Here is a 25,218-nt window from a genome sequence, read left to right as displayed (position 1 = left end):
GTATTTATTTTTTAAATTGAAACTTTGAGAAAACTTTGAAGGACACATTATTAATTTTACTGAATATTATTAGTAATTATTTGCAGCAATTAAAGAATATATTAATAAATTATGCATTAAATTATTCGTATTTATATGTTAAATTGAATCTTTAAGAAAACTTTTGTGGACGCAGTATTAATTTTATGGATTATTGTTAGTAATCAATTGCAGAAATTAAAGAATATATTAATAAATTATTCATTAAATTATTCGTATTTATATTTTAAATTGAATTTTTAAGAAAACTTTGGAGGACACATTACTTTTATTGAATATTGTTAATAATCATTTGGAGCAATTAAAGAATATATTAATAAATTATTCATTAAATTATTCGTATTCATATGTTAAATTGAATCTTTAAGAAAACTTGTGGACGCAGTATTAATTTTATAGAATATTGTTAGTAATCAATTGAAGAAATTAAAGAATATATTAATAAATTATTCGCATTTATATTTTAAATTGAATCTTTGAGAAAAATTTGGAGGATACAGTATTAATTTTATTGAATATTATTAATAATCATTTGCAGCAATTAAGTGATATATAATAAATTATTCATTAAAATATTCGTATTTATTTTTTAAATTGAATCTTTGAGAAATCTTTGGAGGACACAGTATTCATTTCATTGAAAATTATTAATAATCATTTGCAGCAATTAAAGAATATATTAATAAATTATTCATTAAATTATTCGTGTTTATATTTTAAATTGAATCTTTGAGAAAACTTTGGTGGACACAAAATTAATTTTATTGAATATTATTAATAATCATTTGCAGCAATTAAAAGATATATAATAAATTATTCATTAAAATATTCGTATTTATTTTTTAAATTGAATCTTTGAGAAAATTTTGGAGGACACAGTATTAATTTTATTCAATATTATTAATAATCATTTGCAGCAATTAAAAAATATATTAATAAATTATTCATTAAATTATTCATATATTATTCTTTAAATTGAATCTTTGAGAAAACTTTGGAGGACACAGTATTAATTTTATTCAATATTATTAATAATCAAGTGCACCAATTAAAGAATATATTAATAAATTATTCATTAAACTATTCGTATTAGCATTAATTTTCTTGAATATTTCCTAATAATCATTTGTGTCAATTAAATAACGTACTAATAAATTATCCATTAAAACATATATTTTTTTAATGTTATCTTACGAAAATATGGTTTACAATTACGGAAAAATTGTATATTTAATCATTAGTAGAAGATTGAAGTTCCCACAATTCTTGTATTTACCCCTAATAAAAACACTTTCGATCATTTGAAACTTTTATTTACCCTTTTCCTTTTTTTTAACACAAAAAGATCGTAATTCATGAGAAACCTTTTCGGCCACCAAATTACGTTCTCACATCGCGCACGCAAAAAAAGTATCGATGTTTCACACATCCGTGTCGCGTACCTGAACCTATACCTGAGACGCCGTTCACCCTTTCTTGCGCCCGGGGAAAGTAAAAAAGCGGAAGCGGCGACAGGTAAAAAAATGCAAATGTTTTTTTACGTTTTTTTCCCTTTTGGTACGCACACACGCACATCTGGGTAAAAAGGGGTTGGTTTTTCGCATATGAGGAAAGGATTGTTTGTACGGACGAAGGATTAGGTTGCGTCACCTGGACCGACAGGTAAAAAGGTGTGTTTACTTTGGTAAGAAATTCAATATCGTCCGAACGTACGATACACCCAAATAAAATGAAAACAAGGAATTTATGTAATCCACGAAGAAGGACGAACGAAAATTACACGGTTCAGAAATACCTCTCCGCCGAAGCCCTGAGAACCGCTTCGACCCCGCACCCAAATCCAGATTTATAACGTCAAAACGTTCGATTGGATTAAATGCCGGGAAAAAAGCGTAGCCCTTAAAAAATGTTGATTTTTTTCACCGTTTTCGGGTAAATGCAAATTAAACGGTCGGTTCGTACGACCGGAGTCCGGATACCACCTATTGAGACGTTGCCAGTGGGGTCAGCGTCACTCGAGAATCGACACAATGGACCCGAAGGACATTATCCTTATCGGTTGTCCAAACACCGGACAATTTATCACGTCGTGATGTTATTATTTGCGACCACCGCTCGAGAAATCCGTTCGATTTGCATGCGGTCAACTTTTTTTCCTTAAAAAAAGACCTATTATTTGGTGATTATTAAGGGATGGTAGTTTTTTTGCGTTTCTCAATCGATGGCTATTTTTGAAGTGTCAACACATTGGGTTAATGTATTTATTTGATCTTGTTTTTTTAAGTATAAGTGGGTTCTTGTAAAAAAATTAGAATGAGAGCAATTTGTGCCTATATAAAGGTAATTTTGGGGAAAATATGTATCATGAAATGTTACCCTTGTGTCAAATATAAATTTTAAATTATGTGTGAATTTCTTACTAAGAATATTCTATTTAAAAAAAAATTATTTTTATTATTTAAATTTAAATATTAACAATTATGTAGCAAACAAATTGTAATTAATTATGTATTCAAGCCATTCTTGTATATATTGTAAAACATGTGTTCGACTCAAACAACAACATATAATTCTAAAAATTATTAATTATTCTCTGATATATAATACACATAATTAGATTTATATAAATAAAAATAAAGGCATTAGTGTAATTTTATAAATAGTACTAATAATATTAAAACAATTTCACACAGAATATAGAATATTTGAAAATTATTCATTAGAAATATTTTGATAATTGACTGTTATTCTCTTATAAACATCATCAACGAATAATAAAATTATCAACTTCGAATTCTAAAACTCTGATACAAATATAACAAATACTGTAACCAGAAAATAAAATTTATATTTTTATAAATGATAACTTAAGACAACCACCAATTTTTTGTATTCTCTTATAAAATTAATGGTTTGTCAGATTATGTTTCTAATGAGTCTCCCTTAATATATGAACAATTATGTTTTAAATCTACGCAAATATATAAATAAATAAATTGAAAAAAAAAACGTAAGTAATTGGTTGAGATATTTTTTATACTTCACATATTTCTCTTATAATTCTCATTAAAAAAATCTTCAATTTTGAATGAATTTAAATAAAAAAATTAGAACATATTTATATAATATATACTTTATCACAAAACAGAATCTATGAAAATTTATTAGGAATTATCTGATAACTGACAGTTATTCTCTTATAAATATCATCAACAAAAACTAAAATTATCAACTCCAAAATCTCTAGTACCAATATAATAAATAAAATAACCAGTAAAAAGATTAATATTTTTATAAATAATGACTAAAAACAATCATAGACATTTAAAATGTATTATATTTATTGTGTATTCTCTTATAAGCTTATTGGTTTCACAGCTAAGTCTTCCAAAAAGTCTTCCTTAAACATGAATAATTGTTTAAATCTGTGTAAAAAATTCTTCAACATTGAATGATCACAAATTCCTTGATAACTGACTGGTTATTCTCTTATAAATATTATCAAAGAATATTAAAATTATCCTCTCCAAATTCTAAAACTTTGGTACAAATCTAAGAAATACTATAAGACAATCATAAAATGGGTTATATTTATTATGTATTCTCTTATAAATTTATTGGTTTGTCAGCTAAGTCTTCCAAAAAGTCTTCCTTAAACGTGAATAATTGTTTAAATCTGTATAAAAATTCTTCAATATTGAATGATTACAAATTCCTTGATAACTGACTGGTTATTCTCTTATAAATATTATCAAAGAATATTAAAATTATCATCTCCAAATTCTAAAACTCTAGTACAAATTTATCAAGTATTATAACCAGTAAATAAAATTTAGATTTTTATAAATAATAACAAAATACAATCATAGAAATTTAAATTGTATTATATTTATTGTGTATTCTCTTATAAATTTATTAGTTTGACAGCTAATTCTTTCAAAAAGTCTTCCTTAAACATGAATAATTGTTTAAATCTGTATAAAAAATTCTTCAATATTGAATGATCACTAATTGTTTGAAAACTGACTGGTTATTCTCTTATAAATTTTATCAAAGAATATTAAAATTATCATCTCCAAATTCTAAAACTTTGGTAGAAATCTAAGACATACTATAACAAGTAAATAAAATTTAAATTTTTATAAATAATAACAAAAGACAATAATAGAAATTTAAAATGGATTATATTTATTGTGTATTCTCTTATAAATTTATTGGTTTGACAGCTAATTCTTTCAAAAAGTCTTCCTTAAACATGAATAATTGTTTAAATCTGTATAAAAAATTCTTCAATATTGAATTATCACAAATTCCTTGATAACTGATTGGTTATTCTCTTATAAATATTATCAGAGAATATTAAAATTATTATTTCTTTATACACTTTTGTAAACAAAAGACAATCATAGAATTTTAAAATGTCTTTATTTATTATGTATTCTCTTATAAATATCATCAAAAAATACTAAAATTATAAACTCCAATTTCTAAAATTCCATTAACATTAATATTTATACAAAAATTTATTAAATATATATTATAAAATAATAATATGGCAAATTAATTATAATTAATTGCATATTCCAGCCATTCTTTAATAAAATTCGAATAAATTTCTTATAATTTTTCAACATATTGCTATTTTAAAACATATGTTCGACCAAAACTTAACAGGAAATTGTAAAATTTATTAATTAACCCATACGAAAACATGTGATTTTCGACATCAAAAACGATTCTAATTAAACCGTGTTAAAATGATGTCCGGAGGCACAAAGTTTCGTAAATTTTTCGATTAATTAATTAAATTCTCCTATTTCCATATTAAAATATAGGCATCAGCTAAATTTACAACGTTGTTCGGATTAATCGTAGCAAAAAAAAACATCAACATCGTCATAAAATGTGTATTAAACGGTTTAAAAATAGAATTCGCATATAATTAATTACGGATTCAGATTTTTGGTGGAACAGCTCGTTAATTAAAAACAAACAAACCATTAAATATTTAATCCCATTAATTCGAGAAAATTTCAAAAAATTAATGTAATAAAAATGAAATGTAAATTCTCTTTTATTACTAAATAAATTCACCAATTAAAAAGGATATCGACTTGAATTTCATTGATGAAATTTCATCACCCCAACAAAGAAATTGTAAGAGGAGATGGTCGCATCTCGTGCCGGACATGAGCAAAAGTGAAACGAGGGGGCAACAACGATGATAATCTCATTTGCGTCGATTGTGCACCGCTAGCGCCGGCATCGGATGGTCAGGGCCGTTCTGTCGTTTTGTCACCTAATACCCCAATTAGTCGGGCCATGCCGACAGGTAGTTTAGGTACGCACACGCCCGGACCGCACTTCCTCATCGGTTTATTCATTGATGGTCACATTGTTTTTTTTTTCTTTTTCATTAACTATCAACCTGTTGAATCACACAACCAATTTTCTACTTTTTTAAATAAGTTTAATGGGATAAAAAATAATAAATCAGAAATTTCAATTATTGTCATCTAAAATCAAATATCAGTGCAGAGAAAATAACAGTTAATAAATTAGAAGTTGGATGATCAACTCATTGACACGTTTCATATAATTCTATTTAGACATAAGAGAACAAAGAATAAAAACTAATATGTCAGAAGTTTTGGACAATAATCTCAATGATTCGTTTCTTCTATCTCTCATCAAACATTATGAGGAAGAGAATAATAACTAATAAATGAGAAGTTTCTACCAAGATCTCACTGACACGTTTCATATAATTCTCTACAAATATAAGAGGAAAGAGAATAATAACTAAGAAGTCATAAGTTTCGATGATCATCTCATTGACATGTTCAATCAATTCACATCAAAAGTTATTGAAGAGAGAACAATAGCCAAAGAAGTTTTGATGATCATCTCATTATCATGTTTTTTTCTTTTATAATTCTTATGAAACATAATAAGGAATACAAGAATAACTACTAAATCCAAATTTTCAGACATTGTCAACTCATTCTCACGTACCATATAATTTTCAACAAATATCAGTGGAGAGAGAATAATAGCTAATAAATTAGAAGTTGGATGATCAAATCATTGACACGTTTCATATAATTCTATTTAGACATAAGAGAACAAAGAATAAAAACTAATATGTCAGAAGTTTTGGACAATAATCTCAATGACTCGTTTCTTCTAACTCTCATCAAACATTATGAGGAAGAGAATAATAATAACTAATAAATGAAAAGTTTCTACCAAGATCTCACTGACACGTTTCATATAATTATCTACACACATGAGAGAAAAGAGAATAATAACTAAGAAGTCATAAGCTTGGATGATCATCTCATTGACGTGTTCCATCAATTCACATCAAAAATTATTGAATAGAGAACAATAGCCAAAGAAGTTTTGATGATCATCTCATTATCATGTTTTTTCTTTTATAATTCTTATGAAACATAATAAGGAATACAAGAATAACTACTAAATCCAAATTTTCAGACATTGTCAACTCATTCTCACGTTCCATATAATTTTCAACAAATATTAGTGGAGAGAGAATAATAGCTAATAAATTAAAAGTTGGATGATCATATCATTGACACGTTTCATATAATTCTATTCAGACAAAAGAGAACAAAGAATAACAACTAATATGTCAAAAGTTTTGGACAATAATCTCAATGACTCGTTTCTTCTAACTCTCATCAAATATTATGAGGAAGAGAATAATAACTAATAAATGAGAAGTTTCTACCAAGATCTCACTGGCACGTTTCATATAATTCTCTACACACATGAGAGGAAAGAGAATAATAACTAAGAAGTCATAAGCTTGGATGATCATCTCATTGACGTGTTCAATCAATTCACATCAAAAGTTATTGAAGAGAGAACAATAGCTTTGATGATCATCTTATTATCATGTTTTTTTCTTTTATAATTCTTATGAAACATAATAAAGAATACAAGAATAACTACTAAATCCAAATTTTCAGACATTGTCAACTCATTCTCACGTTTCATATAATTTTCATCAAATATCAGTGGAGAGAGAATAATAGCTAATAAATTAGAAGTTGGATGATCAAATCATTGACACGTTTCATATAATTCTATTTAGACATAAGAGAACAAAGAATAACAACTAATATGTCAGAAGTTTTGGACAATAATCTCAATGACTCGTTTCTTCTAACTCTCATCAAACATTATGAGGAAGAGAATAATAACTAATAAATGAGAAGTTTCTACCAAGATCTCACTGACACGTTTCATATAATTCTCTACAAATATAAGAGGAAAGAGAATAATAACTAAGAAGTCATAAGTTTGGATGATCATCTCATTGACGTGTTCAATCAATTCACATCTAAAGTTATTGAAGAAAGAACAATAGCCAAAGAAGTTTTGATGATCATCTCATTATCATGTTTTTTCTTTTATAATTCTTACGAAACATAATAAGAAATACAAGAATAACTACTATATCCAAATTTTCAGACATTGTCAACTCATTCTCATGTTCCATATAATTTTCAACAAAAATCAGTGGAGAGAGAATAATAGCTAATAAATTAGAAGTTGGATGATCAAATCATTGACACGTTTCATATAATTCTATTCAGACAAAAGAGAACAAAGAATAAAAACTAATATGTCAGAAGTTTTGGACAATAATCTTAATGACTCGTTTCTTCTAACTCTCATCAAACATTATGAGGAAGAGAATAATAACTAATAAATGAGAAGTTTCTACCAAGATCTCACTGACACGTTTCATATAATTCTCTACAAATATAAGAGGAAAGAGAATAATAACTAAGAAGTCATAAGTTTGGATGATCATCTCATTGACGTGTTCAATCAATTCACATCAAAAATTATTGAAGAGAGAACAATAGCTTTGATGATCATCTTATTATCATGTTTTTTTCTTTTATAATTCTTATGAAACATAATAAAGAATACAAGAATAACTACTAAATCCAAATTTTCAGACATTGTCAACTCATTCTCACGTTTCATATAATTTTCATCAAATATCAGTGGAGAGAGAATAATAGCTAATAAATTAGAAGTTGGATGATCAAATCATTGACACGTTTCATATAATTCTATTTAGACATAAGAGAACAAAGAATAACAACTAATATGTCAGAAGTTTTGGACAATAATCTCAATGACTCGTTTCTTCTAACTCTCATCAAACATTATGAGGAAGAGAATAATAACTAATAAATGAGAAGTTTCTACCAAGATCTCACTGACACGTTTCATATAATTCTCTACAAATATAAGAGGAAAGAGAATAATAACTAAGAAGTCATAAGTTTGGATGATCATCTCATTGACGTGTTCAATCAATTCACATCTAAAGTTATTGAAGAAAGAACAATAGCCAAAGAAGTTTTGATGATCATCTCATTATCATGTTTTTTCTTTTATAATTCTTACGAAACATAATAAGAAATACAAGAATAACTACTATATCCAAATTTTCAGACATTGTCAACTCATTCTCACGTACCATATAATTTTCAACAAATATCAGTGGAGAGAGAATAATAGCTAATAAATTAGAAGTTGGATGATCAAATCATTGACACGTTTCATATAATTCTATTTAGACATAAGAGAACAAAGAATAAAAACTAATATGTCAGAAGTTTTGGACAATAATCTCAATGACTCGTTTCTTCTAACTCTCATCAGACATTATGAGGAAGAGAATAATAACTAATAAATGAGAAGTTTCTACCAAGATCTCACTGACACGTTTCATATAATTCTCTACACACATGAGAGGAAAGAGAATAATAACTAAGAAGTCATAAGTTTGGATGATCATCTCATTGACGTGTTCAATCAATTCACATAAAAAATTATTGAAGAGAGAACAATAGCTTTGATGATCATCTTATTATCATGTTTTTTTCTTTTATAATTATTATGAAACATAATAAGGAATACAAGAATAACTACTAAATCCAAATATTCAGACATTGTCAACTCATTCTCACGTTCCATATAATTTTCAACAAATATCAGTGGAAAGAGAATCATAGCTAATAAATTAGAAGTTGATTGATCAAATCATTGACACGTTTCATATAATTCTATTTAGACATAAGAGAACAAAGAATAAAAACTAATATGTCAGAAGTTTTGGACAATAATCTTAATGACTCGTTTCTTCTAACTCTCATCAAACATTATGAGGAAGAGAATAATAACTAATAAATGAGAAGTTTCTACCAAGATCTCACTGACACGTTTCATATAATTCTCTACAAATATAAGAGGAAAGAGAATAATAACTAAGAAGTCATAAGTTTGGATGATCATTTCATTGACGTGTTCCATCAATTCACATCAAAAATTATTGAAGAGAGAACAATAGCTTTGATGATCATCTTATTATCATGTTTTTTTCTTTTATAATTCTTATGAAACATAATAAGGAATACAAGAATAACTACTAAATCCAAATTTTCAGACATTGTCAACTCATTCTCACGTTCCATATAATTTTCAACAAATATCAATGGAGAGAGAATAATAGCTAATAAATTAGAAGTTGGATGATCAAATCATTGACACGTTTCATATAATTCTATTTAGACATAAGAGAACAAAGAATAAAAACTAATATGTCAGAAGTTTTGGACAATAATCTCAATGACTCGTTTCTTCTAACTCTCATTAAACATTATGAGGAAGAGAATAATAATAACTAATAAATGAGAAGTTTCTACCAAGATCTCACTGACACGTTTCATATAATTATCTACACACATGAAAGGAAAGAGAATAATAACTAAGAAGTCATAAGTTTGGATGATCATCTCATTGACGTGTTCAATCAATTCACATCAAAAATTATTGAAGAGAGAACAATAGCCAAAGAAGTTTTGATTATCATGTTTTTTTATTTTTATAATTCTTATGACACATAATAAGGAATACAAGAATAACTACTAAATCCAAATTTTCAGACATTGTCAACTCATTCTCACGTTCCATATAATTTTTAACAAATATCAGTGGAGAGAGAATAATAGTTAAAAAATTAGAAGTTGGAAGATCAACTCAGTGACACGTCATATAATTCTCCTCAGTCATAGGAAGACAAAGAATAGCAATTAGTAAGTCAAAAGTTTTGGACGATCATCTCAATGACATGTTTGTTATAATTCTCATCAAACATCAACATCAGGAAGAGAATAATAACTAGAAATGAGAAGTTTGTATTAAGATCTCATTGACATATATCATATAATTCTTTTCAAACATAAGAGGAAGGAGAATAATAATTAATAAATCATAAGTTTGGACGATTGACGTGTTTCATCAATTCTCATCAAAAATTGTAGAAGAGAGAATAATAGTCATTATCATATTCTTTTCTTTCATAATTATCATTAAAATACAATACTAACCACTGAATCCAAAGATTCAGACATTGTCAACTCATTCTCACGTTCCATATAATTTTCAACAAATATCAGTGAAGAGAGAATAATAGCTAATAAATTAGAAGTTGGATGATGAACTCATAGACAGGTTTCATATAATTCTCCTCAGCCATAGGAGGACAAAGAATAACAACTAATAAATCAAAAATTCTGGACGATTATCTCAATGACATATTTCTTTTAACTTTCATCAAACATTATTGGAAAGAGAATAATAACTAATAAATGAGAAGCTTCTATCAACACCTCATAGTCATATTTCATGTAATTATCCATACACATAAAAGGAAAGAGAATAACAACTAATAAGTCATAATTTTGGACGATCATCTCATTGACGTGTTTCCTTTATTCTCATCAAACAACATAAGAAAGAGAATAACACTTAATAAACCAACTCGTTACAATCAATAACAGTTGAAAAATCAGTTACAAATCGACGGCAAATACAAATTGGTACGTTATTTAATCTACTCATTGGCGACTTCCTGTAAACAATATCCCAACTTTTCCACCGCTCAACCGTAACATCGCCCCGCCGCAAAACCCAAAGCACATCGGCCGCAAAAATGAAAAAAAAAAAAAAAATAAATAAAACAAAAATAAAAGCCGACGCAACCCGCCGGCGTCGACGTAGGGCGACGCGTACGACCGACGACGACGACGACGTGCGGCCTCGGACACCCGGGGGCCCCCCCTGTTCCGTAAATTGTTTAATTCGCCGACCAATCGGGCGTTTCCTATTTACTGAAATTTTTGTAGCCCGGCTCATCGGCGACCCGAGGCGGTGGTGGGGCGGCCCCGTCCCGCTTACACGGAGTAGGGGACGCGCTGTATCGGCGGCACGTTTCAGTCGCTGCACGACGCTCGCTGCTCCCGAAGCGGCGCCCCGACATCCGTTTTTATTGGATTTTCGCCTTTTTCAGTTTTTGCGCGCTTCTTTCACGCCATCCGCAATCGCTTTTACAGTTTACGTTTTTATTGTTTAGTCGTCTACGTTTTGTTATTGGACCGTCATTTGTTCACTGGATTATTTATTTGCTTTGATCATCGTTTGTTGTTGTGACCAGTGGTTTTGGATTTGACAGTTACATTCGGATTGTTTTATATATTTTATTTTATTATTATTTGGTTTTGTGGTGGTTGTTGATGCATTTTGATTTTGGTGTGAGTGTGGAGAGGAGATGACGGCCCATCAGAAGTTCGGACGATCTTGAGGTATATTTATTAAAATAAAACAAAAATTGTGTTTATCGTTTATTCGGAGGGGGCTCCGGAAATTGCGCAGTTTTCAGGCCGGACTAGTTTATCAAATTTAATATCTAATTACCAAATAAAACTAAATTAAAATAATCTGAGCAACACAAACTAATTTCTAGAACAACTTTCAGTTTCTGGAACACTCTTTCAAGAACTTTCAAGAGTTATGTCCATTAATTTTGTACTATAAACAAGTTTTTTAGTCAGGAAACAACGTTCCTGAAACTAAAACTAAAAGAAGGCACTTTCAGGCTTAAAAAATATCAAAAAACTCCTGAAATGAGCTTCTGAAACAACTCCATTTATTAACACAAACAAAGTTGCCACTAAAACAACAAAAGAACACCTCTTTCTAAGAAGTTAAGTTAAACAACTTTATTCTTTAGTAAAACTTCTGAAACGTTCCTAAAATCACCTTCAGTACGTCTCCTTCAAAAGCTTAAAAAGCTTCAGCAACTAAAAAGTGATTTGAGAATAAAAAGAACAGTAAAAAGTTGACATTAATGAGATTCGAAAAGTTCGGAATTGACCTCAATCCAAGATCCAAAGTTGTTTATGGATTTCTCCTGAAACGACTCTGAAAAGCTTTAAGAATTGATGCGCCATCGATAAATAAATAACAAATCGTGCTTCTTCTGACCATTATAAACAATATTGTTGATACTTTTAGAAGTTATTTAACGTATTAAAAAAGCTCAATAAATGTTTGATAAAGTTTATTTAAAAGCTTCAAAGCTCCTTACTTTAGGAACAACTAGAAATGTTTATACAAAGTGATTTCACCAAAAACATTCCGAATATGTTTCATTATAATTGACACATTTTTACAATGTTTAATTTTCCATATAGAAATTATTGTTTGTATTGCTCAGCAATAATTTAGTTTTGTTAGTTCAGTATTATTTTATTTGGTAAAAGTACTTTTAAAACTATTCAAGTATTTTAAAAAGTGATTTCATTATTTATATAAAAATATTCAATATTATTTTAATTAATCGAAGAGAAATAGTTTAAAAAGTAACAAAAGCTTTTACGGATTGATTCTGCGACACTTTTCTAAAAGTTTTCTTTAGAAATGCTTCATTTTTTATAAGTAAACAGTGATATTTTGTATATAAAATATTATCTAAATATTCAGATCAATTTTAAGAAGTGAAATAATTTAGAAAGTAGTAAATTTTATTTAAGTAGTGAATCTGTGAAAAATTTCAAAATGTTTTTCTTTAGAAATGTTTCATTTTTTATAAGTAAACAGTGACATTTTGTATAAAAAATATTAACTAAATATTCAGCACAATTTTAACTAGTAGAAGTGAAATAATTTAGAAAGTAGTAAATATTATTTAAATAGTAAATCTGGGAAAAATTTCAAAATGTTTTTCTTTAGAAATGTTTCATTTTATATAAGTAAACATTAACTTTTCGTATAAAAAATATTTACCAAATATTCAGCCCAATTTTAACTAGTAGAAGTGAAATAATTCAGAAAGTATTAAATATAATATAAATAGTGAATCGGTGAAAATTTTCATAATGTTTTTCTTTAGAAATGCTTTATTTTTTATATGTAAACATTGACTTTTCGTAAAAAAAATATTTACCAAATATTCAGACCAATTTTAACTAAGAGAGGTGAAATAATTCAGAAAGTATTAAATATATTTAAATAGTGATTCTACGAAAAATTTCAAAATGTTTTTCTTTAGAAATGTTTCAATTTTTATAACTAAATACTGACTTTTTGTATAAAAAATATTAACCAAATATTCAGCCCATTTTTAACTAGTAGAAGTGAAATAATTCAGAAAGTATTAATTAAATATATTTAAATAGTGATTCTACGAAAAAATTCAAAATGTTTTTCTTTAGAAATGATTCATTTTTTATAACTAAATACTGACTTTTTGTATAAAACATATTAACCAAATATTCAGCCCAATTTTAACAAGTAGAACTGAAATAATTCAGAAAGCATTAAATATATTTAAATAGTGATCTTCGAAAAATTTCAAAATGTTTTTCTTTAGAAATGTTTCAATTTTTGTAACTAAATACTGACTTTTTGTATAAAATATAATAACCAAATATTCAGCCCAATTTTAACAAATAGATGTGAAATAATTCAGAAAGTATTAAATATATTTAAAAAGTAAAAAGTTTCAAAATGTTTTTCTTTAAAAATGCTTCATTTTTTATACGTGAACATTAACTTTTCGTATAAAAAATATTTACCAAATATTCAGCCCAATTTTAACTAGTAGAAGTGAAATAATTCTGAAAGTATTAAATATATTTAAAAAGTAATTCTGGAAAAAGTTTCCTTTAAAAATGTCCCATTTTTTATAAGAAAACATTAACTTTCATATAAAAATATTCACTAAATATTCAGCATTATTAGAAGTGAAATAATTTGGGAAGTATTAAGACCTTTTAAAAAGTATTCTGTGAAAGCAGTTAGAGTATTTTGAAAATTATTGAGTGGGCAAAATAAACAAGCTAAAAATGTCCATTTTATTTATTTATAAGTTGTCCGAAACTTAATGATCCCTTAAAGCTTGACATTGATTTATTTCGGTTGTAACCTTCAGTTTGAGCATCTCCCTAACTACGTCTTAAGTTTTAAAATCTTCTAGAGAACGTCCCAAGCCAAACAATTGAACAAAACGCAAATAGCACAATGATTAATTTCGATTATTCACTTTTAAAAATAATCAATAGATCGATTCGTCCGTAGTCGAGGAACATCCAAGCCAGTCGTTCCGCAGCATCCAATCGGATCTCACAGGCGCATTTCAGCCCGTACATCTGAACGTTTAACTTTTATTTTTTCACATATAAATACTGATAAATGATCGGACATTGAATGAAACATTATTTTGATTAATGACCGACATATCCAATGACAATGGGTACAAGACTAATTTTTTTCCATTGCAACAGGCATATTTTCAATTGTGCTGCCTCGACGGCCATTTATAAGGCGGCCAATTTAATTGATATGGATAAATACAAATCGAGCGTGTCGCACACACCAACGTCGCCGTCACCGAACGTCTTATCTCGGCGCCTGAAAATTTTCGACCGTGTAAATATTGAACAGGCTCCCGGGACCGCAGATTAACCTGCGTTAATCCGTCTTAATTAATCGTGCCATTGTAAAAATGGTTAATTTACGGTGCGCCGCGATTATTGTCCCAATAAACGCGGAAAAGGCAGTAAAACGGATTTTGTAATTGTGTACAAAAGTTTTATGTTTATTTGTCGGGACGGTCGGCGCAAAGGTTTTTTAGTTACCGTCACGTTGCCGTTCAGTTATCAGCCGAAAAGTGAAACTGTCGCATCTTTAGCACGGTTTAATTTATGTGAGTGTTTTAATTAATATTTATTTTGGGACGATTGCACACAAAAGTGCAGGCCCGTTTTGTGGCACTGGAATAATTTTGGCATAAATTTTAAACGTGTTCAAATTAATTACGTAATTAAAATGATTTTCGTTACATTCGTTTTGTCGAATTTCTAATCGATTTGGGACTTTCAACAACAAAATTATTATTTTTCTAATTATAATGTAAAAATTAATATTTGGTATTGTTTGTTTTTGTCAAGCAACAATATATTATATTATAGTTCTACGTTTTAATTAGTTTAATAAATTTAATTATTTCAAAACTGGATTTTTAGTGAAAAAAGTGAAATTTAAAAAAATATATACATATAAAAAATTGTTATTTTTGTCAATTTCTTTATAATTATTAATTACAATTAATAAATTAATAATTATATCTAAAATTTCTCTGAAGATTTTGAGATTTATGGTAGAAATTAATTTATAATTCTATAAATTATAAAAGTGTTCTTAAATGTCCCTAATTAGTCACAATTTGATGATCATATAAATTTAAAATGAAAAAAATAATGTTTTGTGAATATTTCAAAATATTCTTAAAAAATAAACAAAAACTGGTAAAAAACAAATTAATAAAAATATCTGAAAACTCTCTGAAGATTTTGAAATTTCTGTTAGAAAATAATTTATAATTCTGTAAATTATAAAAAGTGCTCTCAAATATGTCTAATTAGTTACAATTTTCATGGTTATATAAGTTTAAAATTTAAAAAAAAAATAATATTTTGTGAATATTTCAAAATATTCTTAGAAAATTATAAAAAAAATTGGTAAAAACAAACAATTTTTAATTATGTTTATGACATATTAATAATTATTATTGAATATGTTAATAAATTAATAAAGATATCTGAAAATTCTATGAAGATTTTGAAATTTTTGGTAGATATTAATTTATAATTGTGTAAATTATAAAAAGTGACCTTAAATATCTCTAATTAGTCACAATTTTCATGGTCATATAAGTTTAAAATTAAAAAAAAATAATATTTTGTGAATATTTCAAAATATTCTTAGAAAATTATAAAAAAAATTGGTAAAAACAAACAATTTTTGATTATGTTTTTGACATATTAATAATTATTATTAAATATAATTAACAAATTAATATAAATATCTGAAAATTTTCAGAAAATTTTGAAATTTTTGGTAGATATTAATTTATAATTGTGTAAATTATAAAAAAGTGCCCTTAAATATCTCTAATTAGTCACAATTTTCATGGTCAAATAAATTTAAAATTAATAAAAAATATTACTTTGTAAATTTTTCAAAATATTCTTAGAAAATTATACAAAAATTGGTAACAAACAATTTTTAATTATGTTTATGACATATTAATAATTATAATTAACAAATTAATGAAAATATCTTAAAATTCTCTGTAGATTTTAAAATTTCTGGTAAATATTAAGTTATAAGAAAGTGCTCTTTAGTATCTCTAATTAGTTACAATTTTCATGGTTATATAAATTTAAAATGAAAAAAAAAAAAAATAATATTTTGTAAATATATCAAAATATTTTTAGAAAATTATACAAAAATTTGTAAAAAACAAATAATTTTTAATTATGTTTATGACATATTAATAAATATTATTAATTATAATTAATAAATTAATGAAAATTCTCTGAAGTTTTTAGGATTTCTGGTAAAAATTAATTTATAATTCTATAAATAATAAAAAAGTGTTCTTAAATATTTCTAATTAGTTACAATTTTCGTCATATAATTTTAAAATTATAAAAATAAATATTTTGTGAATATTACAATAAAATCTTAGAAAATTATACAAAAAATAGTGAAAAACCAACAATTTTTAATTGTATTTATGACAAATATGTAATTATTATTAATTATAATTAACTAATTAATAAAATATCTAAAAATTTTGATGATTTTTAGTAGAAATTAATTTATAAGTCTGTAAATTATAGAAGGTACTCTAAAATCATTAGTCACAATTTTTTTGGTCATTTCATTGTATTCATTTCTTTATTTTTTAAGTACTAAACAGTTGAATAATTGTTAATTGTTCAGAATTAATAGATAACAAAACAATAATATAAAAAACCTTTTTATAGGAATTTAAAATCTATCCTGACATGATATTTTATTCAAAATTAATTCTTTAGTTTTGGTTTAAGTAAAATATATTTAAAATTCAACAAAATTTTATAAAAAATCAAATGAATTCCATCAAAGACGATAATACTGACCTATTTTCATCTAAAAATAGAAAATTTGGATCATATTATTTAATAAAACTGCAAATCAATTAATATAGAAAAAATATGTTTCGACAGACTCCAAAAGCATTGTTTAAAAAATTGCCGAATAGGTGAAACAATCGTTCAGTCACTTCGAGCTTGTGCAATTAAAATCTAAAAACAATTAAAACACATTTTGTAATAGTCAGCCGAACCCATATTGTTATAAATTTTCAATTTATTTAAATTTCCGTGTGTAGGTTTTCGAACAATTGCAATTTACATATTTACCTTGGTGCCAAGTAATACACAAGAATGTTGTTTTTATTAATATTATTACTGAATTGTATTGTTAATGGCTTTACTTTATGGTGTTAGAAAAAAAAATGACATTGCGAATTTTCGGGCAGTTTTAATTTTCACCTTCAGACGATCATTATTGAATTTAGTTAGAGTCAATTAAATTATGATAATTAAAGGGGGGACCCTCCCAGACGTTGGTTCCAAGATTCTAATCGTATTTACGATAAGTGGGACGAAAAATGCGTGTAAGAATCCACGGAATTCCACGTTTTACAACCGACGAAAAGCCCGATAAATTAAAATTTTACAATGCCCAGTTAAAAACCGACAAGAAAGCGGCTTAAAATACTTAAGGCTACTTAAATAGTTCCCGATAAAATCTCCGGTAAAGGCCGAACAATAAAACCAAAGGGTGGAGGGGCCGAAAACACTAAAATTTTCGTTCGTTTCCCGAACAATCCGAGAAATTAAGTCACTAAAAACCAGTTCCACGACGGCCGAGGGGAAAAACGACGAACGCAGGGAGGGAGGGAGGGGGGCCCGTAATAAAAAGCGAAACGAAAACGATCTTAAATCCGAAATTCGAATGGGTTGTTCAAAACGGCTCGTTTTATTTGAAATTTCCGAGTTGTTTAACATGTTTTCGAACCAACTTACGGAATGCCCCCTTAAAACTGCTTAAGTGACGGCGGATAACATTTTTTATGCGCGGGCGATTTTTCACCGAAACATTCCCCGGCCGATTATTTTTGCTTTTTTACGTTTATTTCGATTTATTTCGTCCATTAACGGTTTCGAGGCGGATCAACGTGTTTTTATTTTGCATGAATCGACGATTTGCTGAAAGTATTTTCTAAATTTATTGATGTATTAATTATTAAAAATTATGATTTAATGATAAATATTTAAATTTTTATATAAATTATACTTTACAAATAAATTAAAAATGTTTTTTAAAATTTGTAGAAATATTTTAAATGTTTATATTAATTTATTAATTAATTACTTTTTATTTTTTATAAATACTTTTTTTTGCATTTTTTGCAAATTATTATTTTTTATAACAAGAAAAATTGTGATTAATTACAGATATTTTAATGTACTTTTTATAATTTACAGAATTATAAATTAATTTCTACTAAAAATCACAAAATATTCAGATAATTTTTAAATATTAATATTAATTTATTGATTATAGTTAACAATTACTATTAATTTATCTTAAATACAATTAAAAATCATTTATTTTTTATAATTTATGTTCAATTTTCAAAAAATTTTAAAATATTGACAAATTATTATTATTATTATTTTTAATTTTAAATTTGTATGGAAAACAAAAATTGTGATAAATTACAGATATTTTAATAATTATGATTAAATTTCTTTTATTAATTAATTACTTTTTATTTTTTATAAATACTTTTTGAAAATTGTTTATTTATGCCATTTTTTTTATAATTTTCAAAAAATAATTTGAAATTTTTGCAAACTATTATTTTTTATAACAAGAAAAATTGTGATTAATTACAGATATTTTAATGTACTTTTTATAATTTACAGAATTATAAATTAATTTCTTCTAAAAATCACAAAATCTTCAGATCATTTTTTTGATATTAATATTAATTTATTAATTATAGTTAACAATTACTATTAATTTATCTTAAATAAAATAATAAAAATAATTTATTTTTTATAATTTTTGTACAATTTTCAAAAAATTTTAAAATATTGACAAATTATTATTTATTTATTTTTTAATTTTAAATTTGTATGAAAAACAAAAATTGTGATAAATAACAGATATTTTAATAATTATGATTAAATTTCTATTAAAAATTACAAAAAGAATTTTTAGATATTAATATTAACTTATTAATTGATATTATTCATTTATCTTAAATACAATTAAAAATTATTTATTTTTTTTTTTAATTTTTGTACTATTTTCAAAAAATATTTTAAAATATTGGCAAATTACTATTTATTATTTTTTAAATTTAAATTTGTATGACCACAAAAATTGTTATTTTCTATTAAAAATCTCAAAATTTTAGATATTAATATAAGTTATTAATTATAGTTGACAATTATCATTAATTTGTCTCAAATTTAATTATAAATTAATTATTTTTTATAATTTTTGTAATGTATTTTCAAAATATATTTTTAAATATTATTTATTTATTTATTTATTTATTTTAATTTTAATTTTTTACCAAATTCTGAAAAATTACACAGTAATACATTACATTTTATAATTTACAGAATTATAAATTAATTTCTACTAGAAATCACAAAATCTTCAAAGAATTTAAGATATTAATATTAATTTTAAATTTTAAAAAATTAATATTAATATATTTTCAAAAAATATTATAAAACATTGTCAAATTATTATTTATTTATTTTTTTAATTATTAAATAAATAAAATCACAAAATTTTCAGTGCATTTTTAGAAATTATTATTAATTTGTTAATTATTCTCAATAATTTAATATAAAATATAAAAAATGTTTATTTATGCCATTTTTTTATAATTTTCAAAAAATAATTTGTGAAAATTGTGACTAATTACAGATATTTTAGAATATTTTTAATAATTTCCTGACTTATAAATTATTTTTGGACCCCTAATTAGTAATTCTAGTTTAATTCAGGACATCTGTGACAAAATGAATTGAAAGATGAAATAAATACACTTTTCAAGCTATAAAAACAAATTTATTCTGAAAAAAAAGAAGAAGAAATGAAATGGTAACAGAAACAATTAACCAGTTTTCGACAAATTAGTAAAATTATTAAAAAATCCATATAAACTTCCATGGGAAAAACAAACGTCGAACAAACATTCCCGCTGAAAAACCGCAAAACCTGCAAAAACCCATCCAAAGTCCTTTCAGTGCAAATGAATAAAATACATCGAGAACAACGTTTTGATTGAACGTGGACTTTAATGGTCGGACAATTGTTTCATTTAGAATAAATATCGATGTCAATTTCCTGCAACGGGGCAATTACGAATTTTTATCATCGCCGCTGGCTTATAAATATTTATAGGCCATATTGTTTCAGCTCTCGTATGGCTGTGTTCGAAGGTGCGGTCGCGCAGATTTTTTTCTAAGCCGTCTCATATTCAAATCGTATTTCTTGCTAGATCGAATGTTGCAAAAACAATCGTTTTTTATTGTTTATTTAGTTTTTCGAGCGTTCGGTTGCCCAAATTCCGTCAGGCGAAGGCATAAAACAATAAAAATTATTGGGCTGTCAAATTGTTAAACGTTGTTAATATTTAAATAGCCATAAACTTGTCTTTAATAAAGCCATAAAAATATTGTTGATTTATAAATTGTTAAATTATGCTGTTTTTATTAAGATAAATGATTTTCGAAAACTGTTTTTTATATTCCTAATAAAATAATTATTAATTAATTAATTAGGAACATTTTCATGGAGGAAATAGGTAAAACTTCTTAAAGGAACAATTTAATCTGTATTCATATTGTTTGAATGTTCAGCCACTTATAAGAACTGAAGAAACAAGTTTTACTTCCCTCTATTCCTTAATTAACTAATAACATTTTATGGAAGAAATTGGTAAAACTTCTTAAATGAACCATTTAATCTTTGTTCAAGTTTTTTGAATGTCCAGTCACTCATAAGAACTGAAAAAACAAGTAATACTTCCTTGTTTTTATTAATTAATTGGGAACATTTTCATGGAAGAAATTGATGAAACTTCTAAATATCTGTGTTCATGTTCTTTGAATGTTCTGCCATTTATAAGTACTACTTCACTGTTTTCCTTAGTTAACTAGTAACATTTTAATAGAAGAAATTGGTAAAACTTCCTAAAGGAACAACTTCTCTTTGTTCATGTTCTTTGAATGTTCAGCCACTTACAAGAACTGAAAAAACAAGTACTATTTCTCTGTTTTCCTTAATTAACAAGGAATATTTTCATGGAAGCAATTGATAAAACTTCTTGAATGGACAACTTAATCTTTGTTCATCTTCTTTGAGTTCTTTGAGTGTTCAGCAACTAATAAGTACTGAAAAAACAAGTACTACTTCACAGTTTCCTTTAATTAATTAGGGATATTTTCATGGCAAAACATCTTAAATGAACAACTTAATCCTTGTTCATATTTTTTGAATAATCAGTCACTTGTAAAATTGTCAAAAGCGGTTTAACGTAGTCTTTTCCATATTTGTTTCTTTCATTCCTTCAGCACAAAGGCCTTCATTATCCGGGACAAAACAAGTATTCATTCGATCATTCAAATTTTTTTCATCGCAGGTGTTCAAATAAAATTCGTTGCTTTCGTCTAGTTTTACAACGCACAAATAATAATAATAAAAAAAAGTGTACATAATAAAGTGGCACGTATGCAAATGCCAGTTAACCCCAAAGTTCGGTTTGCTTGAGCCTTTTGTGCCCGAACAAAAAAAGACTAAAAAATAAATTCATACAGATCCGAAAGAACTGGTCGAGAGAATGAGAGACAGTGAAAAATTGAGTTAAAATTGAATAGTGACCAAAAAATTTGTAATTTAGACTTATGAATTATGTGCCCCAACTGTCCCGCAACAGACCAACGAGTTACTGGTCAACTTTCAGCCGTCCACGGACCCATTCGTGCATTGGTCGAGCCCCGAATCGTGTGGGGTTCGAAAAATTTGCATAAGAACATCTGGGTCGTACGCTGCAACCCTTGAAATTCGATTTTAAAATATAAAAAACCTTCTATTGAATGCGAGAAACTTTATACTGCGATGGGGTTGCACTGACGCACCCTTTTGTGCGTTCTAATGCGTTCGCCACCCCATTATTTCGTGAGTTTAATTTGGGAAATATCGTAAAAATCTATGCGCATTGTTCTTTCGGGCGCACAAATCATAATTAATCTCGTCGATGGATGCAGTTTGGTTCGGGGTCGTCGGGATGGACGGGGGACATGAATATAAATAACGGTCACGTGAGACGGGAAAATGGGACTTGTTTGAATTTTAATTGAAGTAAAAAAACATACAAATAAGGACGGCGTTAATCCGAAAAAATTGAAGAACTTATGTAAATCAGGCCTAATATTAAAATTATGGAAATGCGACCGGTGGAATTTTCGAATCGGTTTTTACGGGACCGAAACGATGTCGATGGTCGCACCGCGTGAACATTTTTATCGGTGTCTTTCGCCTCAACCGAACCGCATAAAATCGGGGAACATTAAACCAAAATTAATTTGTCCCTTTAAGAAATTTTATTAATTTTTTCTATTGAAGTTACAGTTATTACAAACAGTTGAATATTCAAGGAACATTGACAATGTTAGATGAAATGAAAACATTGTTAATGTTACATGAAAATGTTCCTAATTATTTAAAGAAAGCAGTGAAGTAGTCCTTGTTTTTTAGTTATGTTCAAAGAACTTGAACAAAGTTAAGTTACTCTTTTTAAGAAGTTATATCAATTTCATCCTAAAGAAACAACTTATTCATGTTCTTTGAATGTTCAGCCATTTATAAGAACTGTAAAAGTACTACCTCTAGGTTTTCATTAATTAATTTTGAACACTTTCATAGAAGAAATTGATAGAACTTCTTAAAGGAACAACTTAATCTTTGTTCACGTTATTTGAATATTCAAACACTTATGAGAATGTTCAGCCACTTATAAGAACTGAAAAAAATAAGTACTGTATTAATTTTAGACATTTTTATGGACAAAACAGAAAAGATTTCTTAAGTGAACATTTTAGTTTTAGTTAGAAATTGATAGAATTCCTTAAAGGAACAACTTAATCTTTGTTCATGTTATCTGAATATTCAAACTCTTATGAAAATGTTCAGCCACTTATAAGAATTGAAAAAAATAAATACTGTATTAAACTTTAGACATTTTTATGGACAAAACAGAAAAGATTTCTTAAGTGAACATTTTAGTTTTAGTGAGAAATTGATAGAATTTCTTAAAGGAACAACTTAATCTTTGTTCATGTTATCTGAATATTCAAACACTTATGAGAATGTTCAGCCACTTATAAGAACTGAAAAAAAATAAGCACTGTATTAATTTTAGACATTTTTATGGACAAAACAGAAAAGATTTCTTAAGTGAACATTTTAGTTTTTGTTAGAAATTGATAGAATTTCTTAAAGGAACAACTTAATCTTTGTTCACGTTATTTGAATATTCAAACACTTATGAGAATGTTCAGCCACTTATAAGAACTGAAAAAAATAAACACTGTATTAATTTTAGACATTTTTATGGACAAAACAGAAAAGATTTCTTAAGTGAACATTTTAGTTTTTGTTAGAAATTGATAGAATTCCTTAAAGGAAAAACTTAATCTTTGTTCATGTTATCTGAATATTCAAACACTTATGAGAATGTTCAGCCATTTATAAGAACTGAAAAAAATAAGTACTGTATTAATTTTAGGCATTTTTATGGACAAAACAGAAAAGATTTCTTAAGTGAACATTTTAGTTTTTGTTAGAAATTGATAGAATTTCTTAAAGGAACAACTTAATCCTTGTTCATGTTATTTGAGTATTCAAACTCTTATGAGAATGTTCAACCACTTATAAGAACTGAAAAAAATAAGCACTGTATTAATTTTAGACATTTTTATGGACAAAACAGAAAAGATTTCTTAAGTGAACATTTTAGTTTTTGTTAGAAATTGATAGAATTCCTTAAAGGAGCAACTTAATCTTTGTTCATGTTATCTGAATATTCAAACACTTATGAGAATGTTCAGCCACTTATAAGAACTGAAAAAAATAAACTTTAGACATTTTTATGGACAAAACAGAAAAGATTTCTTAAGTGAACATTTCAGTTTTAGTTAGAAATTGATAGAATTTCTTAAAGGAACAACTTAATCTTTGTTCATGTTATTTGAATATTCAAACATTATGAAAATGTTCAGCCACTTATAAGAACTGAAAAAAATAATTACTGTATTAATTTTAAACATTTTTATGGACAAAACAGAAAAGATTTCTTAAGTGAACATTTCAGTTTTAGTTAGAAATTGATAGAATTTCTTAAAGGAACAACTTAATCTTTGTTCATGTTATTCGAATATTCAAACATTATGAAAATGTTCAGCCACTTATAAGAACTGAAAAAAATAATTACTGTATTAATTTTAGACATTTTTATGGACAAAACAGAAAAGATTGCTTAAGTAAACATTTTAGGTTTAGCTAGAACACTTGTAAGAACTAGAAAATAATAAATACATAAAATGATTATTGACATCTTCATGGAAGAAACTGGAAAGGTTCCTAACTGTAAAATAACTTGATTTTATGTAAACACATTGTTTGTTTGATCTTCGTTTGACTATTTCTTAAGAACCAATATTTTTCCATTAATTTTCACGTGAACAAAGCAAATAATTTCTTTGTTTCAAACAGTGAATGATGAATGAACAAATAAAAATGCATGATCTAATTTTAATGGTTTGTAAAAGTGTGGATCGTGCCCGTCGAATGGGTTTGTACGTA

The 25,218-nt window shown here is 26.4% G+C and overlaps 2 protein-coding genes across 3 annotated transcripts in view; one reads left to right on the top strand and one right to left on the bottom strand.

Annotated features, from left to right (window-relative positions):
- Nucleotides 1-25,218, bottom strand: part of LOC109603027 (uncharacterized) — a 169,566-nt gene that overhangs the window by 93,464 nt on the left and 50,884 nt on the right. The gene's annotated exons all lie outside the window — the stretch shown is intronic.
- Nucleotides 11,170-25,218, top strand: part of LOC109603033 (zinc finger protein castor homolog 1-like) — a 61,511-nt gene continuing 47,462 nt past the window's right edge. Inside the window, exon 1 of one of the 2 annotated variants that reach the window (XM_049968418.1) lies at nt 11,170-11,732. The gene's annotated coding sequence lies outside the window, so the exon portion shown is untranslated. The remainder of the gene's footprint in view (nt 11,733-25,218) is intronic. The other variant, XM_049968417.1, reaches the window with a different exon arrangement.

Source organism: Aethina tumida, chromosome 6, assembly GCF_024364675.1.
Source record: "Aethina tumida isolate Nest 87 chromosome 6, icAetTumi1.1, whole genome shotgun sequence".
NCBI lineage: Eukaryota > Metazoa > Arthropoda > Insecta > Coleoptera > Nitidulidae > Aethina > Aethina tumida.
The sequence above is the reverse complement of the archived record's forward strand: the minus strand, read 5'-3'. Positions and strand labels throughout refer to the sequence as shown.